Below are 8054 nucleotides of genomic sequence, written 5' to 3'. Positions count from 1 at the left end.
ACAACATTATCCTTCTTTGATTTTTTTTTCTCCCCCCACTGCTGCTGCAAGTGGTGGTGGTGGTGTGACCGACACCGGGGGGATCTGTGATCTCCGTCCCCGCGTCCCGCCTCGAGGAATAATAATAATAATAACGTTATCTTTTTTTTTGGCTGCGTTCACGGACACCAGTGGAGTGGAGACGATCAATAAAAGAAAAAGAAACCCAGTGGAAACTTGTTTTCTTCGCGTTATCGCCGGCGGAGTAACGAAAAGAAAACAGCGTGAACTGAGAGTTGCACCGTGAGCAAGGTGAGTGGGACTGTGTGTTTGTGTAGCAGCCTGTGTGTGTGTGTGTGTGTGTGTGTGTGTGTGTGTGTGTGTGTGTGTGTGTGTGTGTGTGTGTGTGTGTGTGTGTGTGTGTGTGGTGTGTGTGTGTGTGTGTGTGTGGTGTGTGTGTGTGTGTGTGTGTGTGTGTGTGTGTGTGTGTGTGTGTGTGTGTGTGTGTGTGTGTGTGTGTGTGTGTGTGTGTGTGTGTGTGTGTGTCCGCCTGCACTCGACAAACCCACCCTTGTTATAAGTGAAAACTCTCTTCTTTTCCCCACTTGTTCCCTTCAAAATGAACCAGCTTCAGTCCTGCTGTGCTGCTGCAACACAAGCTGTAACATTATTGAAACAACTTTTTTTTTTTTTTTTTTTAAACCAAAGCTTGGTCTCTGTTCTGTCACTTGGTTTTTATTCATTCTTTTGCTTCTAGAAATTGTTCAACAGTTGGATACACCACCACTATAGCAGCAGCCGGAGCTAAATCCAAGTTGGCCCACTGACGCGCTGCATGTAACTGGTACGGTGGTGCTGCTGCTGCTGCTGCTGCTGGTGGTGGTGGTGAGAGCTTCACTGGAGTTAGATAACTTCTCCATTTATATCCCCATAGGCGTCGTCCGCTTCCAGACGCCAGAGCTCTCCTCTAATCTGAATTATTTAGTACCCGTGGTTTTACGGTATTTACATGCAAAGAGGAAAAGAAAATATACAGGAATAAACAAGTGATAGTGAACTTACTGAGTTGGGAAAGCACAGCAGCAGAGCCAACGCACCCTGCGGTCTTAGTCTCTGGAAGAATTTGTCCACTTTGACCAGAGGAGATTTTTCTAGCTTTGCACTTTTCTCTCTCATTTATTTCTCTTCAACAACGTGCGTTTTTTCTTTTTTCTTTTTTTAAACACTGAAGTAGTCAGAGGCGTTGGCTGTTAACACCCCCCACACCCCCCTTCACACCTCGGTGAATGTGTATTCTTCTGCCAGGTGTAAAACAGAGAGATATCAATCAATCTTCTCTTTTTTATGTAGCTAATTATCATGTGTTTTTGCAGAATTGATCAGAAAAGCCAGTCAGTCAGCATCAAGTATTTTTTATTTTACATATTCAAAATTTGTCATGATGTGTTCACAGTCCTGCTGATAAAACACAATATCACTTGCAGAGCAAAACGATGTGATAAATAGCCCTGCTGTATTCCAGCCATGCATTATAATGAAGCTATCTTATTTGTTCAGCTGCATTAACTGCAAATAATCAATAAGTAATAATCAGGTGAGAATCACGCTGGTGATAATTGTGCTTTGTAAGGTCAAAGGTTAAATGCAGGTCTCTGTGTTGTTATCTGGTGGAAACCCTGCTGAGAGTAAGTGCACCTTTGTGATTTTGTGTCCCATGGGTGCTTGTCTTTCTCTCACAGTGTGGTGCCTTCTTCACCACAACATGGCCATCTGCTCCCATTGCCTCATAACGTAATTGATGGCTTAGTATAAGCCAGGAAATGAGATGGCATATCCCCTCCAGATGATGACGACGATGATGATGATGATTGCTCTTTTATTTTGGATTCGCTCACGGGGCTGTCTGCGCAAGTTTTCAAGTTTTTCGCTTGTGAGCGTGTTTTTTAAGGCCGACACGACACACCCACGTAATGAGGTTGTTTCTGACAGCAGCAGCTTATCATTGTATCAAGGTTTATCAATTAGTGGTGGACTCATCAATTTCCCTTTTTTTCAAGTTGTTAAATGAAGATAATCTGCAACCACAAAAAACTAGATGAGTGTGAAGAGTATAGATAAAGCCAGACATCGAGTGTATGTAATTAGGAAGCATGTTTAAGTGCTGTCTTCGAGCGCAGAGTGAAGCACATGTTTGTGTTGAAGTGAATGACTCTTTATTAGCAGAACCAGCAGCCAGCATGTTCCTGCTCCTGTGCCTGCGCCTGCATAAAGTCAGACATCAGGACCCAGAGCTGTCTGGGCTTGTTAATTGACCTTTGACCCCTCCTGGTGTGCGAATGTCTGACTTTCTGAAGGCTTCACTGTTGTTTCAGTCGTTTCAGAAAAGAGAAACTGCAGAAAATTAAGCAGAATTTCAGGGCCAGTTGTTTGTTTTTTCTTCTGTCGTGTTTTATCAGAGAAATAAAAAATGCAGTTGTAGTAAATAAGCTTATTATGTTCGGAATCGAGGCGCCAACCTTTTTTATTTCTCAGGATCAAAATGAACACATTTTTTTCCATAATAGGAATTGGGCATTTTTTCTAATCTTATAATTAAGAGAGCAGCTTAATAGCTGTCAACATTTGATGCTTAACATCAAAAGGTGAAGACCTGGGTGTAGGTTGCTCTTGTTGTGTGTATGTGGCAGCTGGAGGGACTGCAGGGAGCATGTGGTGTTAAAACCTTTCATCATGTCCGCCTCGCTTTTAAACAAACGAGCATCTTCCATCCCGGGGGGAATACTCACGTGATTGGTCTTGTTTAGCATCAGCTGTGACATTTATGTTATCAGTCTGGTAATGAACAGGTGGAGAGAGAGACGCAGTGGTTTGATGATCTGCATGCGACTGGCGCGGGTGGTGTTGATGGCACTAGATCGTTAGCTCGGATGTTGATTAAGTATGTGAACTGAGCCGTTCAGTAAGGGGTCAGGCCACGTGTGAACACAACATTTGTGAGACACGTTGTCTAACCTAGTGTTTATTGTTGTTATGGAAGGTGAAAAGGTGGCTGGAGAGACATTCACGGTGTTGCACTCTTGAAAAATGTCAGAAATAGTTGTGTAAATAATGCAAAAAGGAGCGTTTAAAGCAGATATCATCGGCACGGCCGTTTCGGCTAATGCTGTGTTCAAGGCAGGCTTTTGAAACCGTAAGTTACAGCTTCAAGTCACAACTACGACTTGGTAGCGTTCCAGGTAACCCGTAGCTCGTGTTTTTACCGTCCTGTTGTCTGTGAAAGTTCCCTATAACGGCCACTCGTAACTTCCGACCCGTGAACTCGTACCAGATCGAACTGGTATGACTTCACAGGAAGGAAAAACACAAAGTACGAGTTTCCTTGAACGCACCATGAGTTAGCAGCCCCCGCCCTTGTCAGGCATCAATTGGTCCTCGTGCTACGTCACCACATTCACGCGCATCCCTTGGCTGCACACACAGCCCTTCATGCCGTTCTCTCCCCTCATTGGATAACACTTGTATCCCACAAGGAAAATTTTCTCCTCGGGTTACAGCAGAGCAGAGTGACGGAGAGACTCGTGTTTAGGCTGAAATACTTCATGTAAGTGATTGCTGACGGAAAATAGGACTATTTAGGACTTATATTAACAAAAACATTCCACTGATATCTGCTTTAAGGAAGAAGAAAAAGATTTTCAATATCAGTTACAGAGATAACTGGACGCTACTGCTCCTAATTTTTGGTGTCGGGACAGGTGTGTGGGGAGGTGGAGGATCGCAAATCTCCACAACCACCATCCAACATGCAGTTGTGATGCTTACATGTGATGAGCTGCGGCATGATGGCAGCTTGAATTTCCTCTCTCTGTGTGATAAACATATTCCTGGCATTAGTATGAATAGATCCACCCATGCTTCAACAGAATTGCTTATTGCTTGTTGAATCACCAAACGCGGTCTGACATTCTGGTCTGACGCACCTCTGACAACACGACCACGGGGCTGCATCCAATGGTTTTCACAACTTTAAAAAAAAGACAATCTGACAAATGTGGTTTATATAGCATAGTTTAGGTGTACAAAGTCTCTCTAAAACGCTCCCTTTCTAACCTGCCCTTCACCCTCCACTGTTTGTATGTATCACTGATTTCAACACCATCTCTGCCTTCAAGGAGAGACTGTTTGAAAACGAGCAGCTTTGCGTTTTATCGACTCTTGTAACCACAATAAATATATTTTCCTTTAGACAAGGTTTGAGGTCACCTTTTATAGAAACAAATTTCTCCAACCTTACCCTCAGTAACTTTGAATTCTGAAATCAGTTTCTTTTTCTCTCTGGGTTGTTATGGACCAGAAACAAACAGGTGAAGTCAGCCGACAGGAAATCTATGTGTTGGACAGTGTCTGTCTTTTATCTTTTCCCTTTTGAAGAGGACGATTATTCAGCAAAGGGATCAAAGTACAAGTCATTTGGAAGGGCAGCAGACGCTCGACATTTGAATGTTCAGCTTGCCCGGCAGGGGTCTAGGTCTACTCCACTCCCATGGTCAGATTAAATACTCAATTTAATTATGTCACTGAGCATTATGTCAGTAACCTTATCAAAGTGGCTGTTTAATGGGGCCTTGTGAGGCAGCAGATGCACCAAGGTTAGGGACAATATACTGGTGGTATAAACCAAGAGCAGAGGGATAATAGACGAGCCTGGAATCTGATACCCCTCCCGCAACATACCACTGCCACATTTTGAGACACCTCTAGATAGCAGACATTAAATATAGCCTCATCTGAGAGCGCCACAGTTTGTAAATCTCAAAGTGCCTGGACATTGACGGTGTAGTGTGGGATTTACTTGGAAATGTTCGTGTTGCACAGGATACTAATGCTACGGAGGGTTAGGTGCTGCTGTCACGGTGCAGTACAACAGTAGTTTGGGTTAGAGCTGAACAATTAACTGAGATATAGGCTAATCAATCTCCCAAAATGACCATGTCGGGGGGGTGTCCTGGATCATAATGAGTCGGAGGTGGTACCATACTGATCATGTGCTCACACATGCACATACACAGTGGTTCAATTAAACACTTAATACCAACAATATAATTTTGGGGTTCTACTGAATCCTGAAGAAACTCGAACCAAGTACTATTACACCACAGTAACAATTGAGGAAATGTTACAATGTACAATTTTTTTTTTTTTACAATGCTGTGAGATTTTAAAGATGTCATTTAAGGATCTATTGAAACAAATAATCAGCAGATCAATCAAAAAATCACATTTTTCAGCAACAAACCTTTCTTTCTTTCTTTCTTTTTATTTATTCCAACCAAGGCAATTTCACAACAACATTTCTTTCATTTCATTTCATTTCTTTCAGAGGAAAGATTTCATATTTTGAAAGAGTTTTTATTACAATGACATGTTATATTAAGTTATTTCAGGAGCATTTGTAGTTTAACACGCCCTAAGTGATGATGATGATGAAGATCACATGACCGATCCATCAGCATTGCGTTAATTCACTCCCACAGATTTTGCCTTGACTCTGTGTCCTGTCTACACACTGTTCTTCTCTATTGCTGCTCGCTTCTCGCTCCTCGTGCACGAATTTCCGATGCGACAAATGAATCCAAAGAGCATTTTGTGGCCAGAAGCCCACCTCAGGGAGTGACAGTGTAGCAAATATGAGAGATGGTAGAATTACCCAATGCGATCTCTGGTTACCAGGGAGGCAGAGCATGGAGTTGTAATTGTCTAGTCTTATGTGTGTGGATGTCTCTATGGTTACACCACAGCCAGGTGTCATTTTTCATGGGATTTGAAAACGACAATGAATGAGAGCAGGTCTGGTATTATATCAAAGGCATAATTTTGGTAACGTGACAACACTAGCAGTTGTTCTAAATGCATCAAATTGGTGGTTTTATGCTTTATGTTCCAAGTCAAACATGTTCATGCTCTGATTTTTCCACATTTTACATATTTTACATACAAGAATTTTCCTCGATAATGAGAGCAGCGATAAGGCTCCTTGGGATTCCCTGAGGATTTCATTAGACTGGTAGCCTGTTCACTATTCAGATATGTAAATGGGGACCCAGATTCATGAAGTGCTGCACAATGTAAAATAGCTTGCATTAAAATCCCTTTGAAGCTGCGAGTGAAGTACTCTTCGAAGAGTGTGAATTATTAACTCATCATGGTACGCCGCTGCATGCCTCCACCACATGCAGCTCACGGGGAGTATGTGCGCGCCACGATTGTTCCCTTATGAATGAAGCTGGTGTGTTTGCCTAAGGTCAGTGTTGAAGCAGGAGCACACGTGATATGATTGTTTACCCAAGCACAGTCTGCCTCCTTAGCCTTAACTAGACTGACTGAGAACCACACAAGGGCTCTTTTTTACTCTCACTTTTTTATTATTGACATACATGATGGGTTGCAGGCATACGCATGTCAGATATTAAACTGGGCATGAATGGAGTGAAGGAGTTGCTTCTTGTGTCCAAGAAGTAAAAGTGTAAGTTTATTGTCCGCTTAGAAACTGGGCTGAGTGTGTGTACTGTGTGTGTGTGGATGTGGACACAGACAGACGCAGCAGACGTGCCGAAGCTATAATTTGGGCTTTAGATGACTGACAGTTGGAGCACTTTGAAAGCTCGGCTGGACGTGGACTTGGAACTTTCCTGGTTTTAACATCAATGGGGGAAAAAAAAAAAAAAAGCAAATGTGTTGGAAAATATTTAGGTCTGTGATAAAAAGTCAAAGGTGCATTCCTGAGTGCATGAAATGTAAGGGTAGAGTTCAACTTTGGCTCACATAGAACATTTTTTGGTCAGAACCAGCAGGCCTCAATTATACTTCCTTATGGACGCGCTCAAGGACAGCATGTGGACACCACGGAGGTGTAGTAGTTGTTATAATGCTGTTATACTTATGTCGGTAGTCTGCTTTGAGCAGCACATATGCACAGTTGGTCCCTCTGTAGTAAAAGCTGCACAGACGGTGGTTGTGTTCCCAACTTTCTGCAAACAGAAGCTTTCTCTTTACCGCTCAGATCCCTCTCCATATATTACTCCCTCCTATAAAACTGAAGCAATTTCATCCTTTACTTCCTCCTCACAATTCACTCTTTCGTTCAACGCTTTCCGCAGCTCTCCCTCTCGAAGTATTCCCTTGCACCTGCATTCATGCATACCCGGAGTCTCGTATCAGTTCCCATCTTTCTGTGGAGCCGAAGAAGTTCAATTCTAAACACGGAACAATGCAGACTCGAGATTAGATAAGGGCCTCCTGTTTTTTTTTCTTCTTCTTGACTGGATATGCTGAGAAAGAGAGAACAAGTTGTAGGAATGTGACATGCAGGTCTATAGACTGGTTCAGATTTGTTTGCCATATGTCATTTCTAGTTATTCAAAGCATCTAGATGTGGCTAATGGAAAGTTCATCCACAGAAAGGAAAATTGCAATATGTCATCTCAACATTTTTTCCTGCTGTCACCACTGACTCATCCTGTCTAATACAAGATGATGTGAGGCTAGACCCTTATAGGGGAACTATGCAAATCTGCTCGCTTTTCCGCCGTCTTAACCGTCATAAACAAAAGATTACGGGTTACAGAGTGCGTTTGTGTCGCGCTGTGCAGAGACGAGAGCTGGGACACCGGGGCGGCGACTGGTTTTCAGCCGTGAGACGCCAGGTGAAGGCAGAGAGCCTCCATTCTCACTCGTAACAAGTCACAAGTCATGTAGTTAACAATCACAATTACTCCGGACCTTTTTAATTAAGGTAAAAAATGTAGCATAGCCACGGGAGAAATCCTGCTTAGTTCCTCTTTAAATGCTGCCGTTCATGTCAGCTCACATTCTAACTTAAAGGTAGAGTCTGGAGGTTGGTTCATTGCAGTTTGTAAACAAAACATTCAAACTGGGCCCCTCCTCTCGGGCTCAACTGTGCAGCCTCCTGCCCCTGACAGCAGCAACAGCAGCAGTAGTCAGTACTGCAAAGAAAAGGAAATGCAGTCTGAGTGAAGCGCTGGAACGGACCCGGCCATCGCTGACAATGGGAGTGT

General features: G+C 43.1%; 1 protein-coding gene across 1 annotated transcript in view; it reads left to right on the top strand.

The window, feature by feature from the left end:
- Positions 1-216: 216 nt before the first annotated feature.
- The window catches only part of plxnb1b (plexin b1b), a 113093-nt gene continuing 105255 nt past the window's right edge, over positions 217-8054 (top strand). The window contains exon 1 of the mRNA XM_085776577.1: positions 217-291. The gene's annotated coding sequence lies outside the window, so the exon portion shown is untranslated. The remainder of the gene's footprint in view (positions 292-8054) is intronic.

This window comes from Trachurus japonicus, chromosome 5 (assembly GCF_045865225.1).
Source record: "Trachurus japonicus isolate A0001 chromosome 5, Traja_1.0".
Taxonomy (NCBI): Eukaryota; Metazoa; Chordata; class Actinopteri; order Carangiformes; family Carangidae; genus Trachurus; species Trachurus japonicus.
This window is presented reverse-complemented; position numbering and strand designations above follow the sequence as displayed.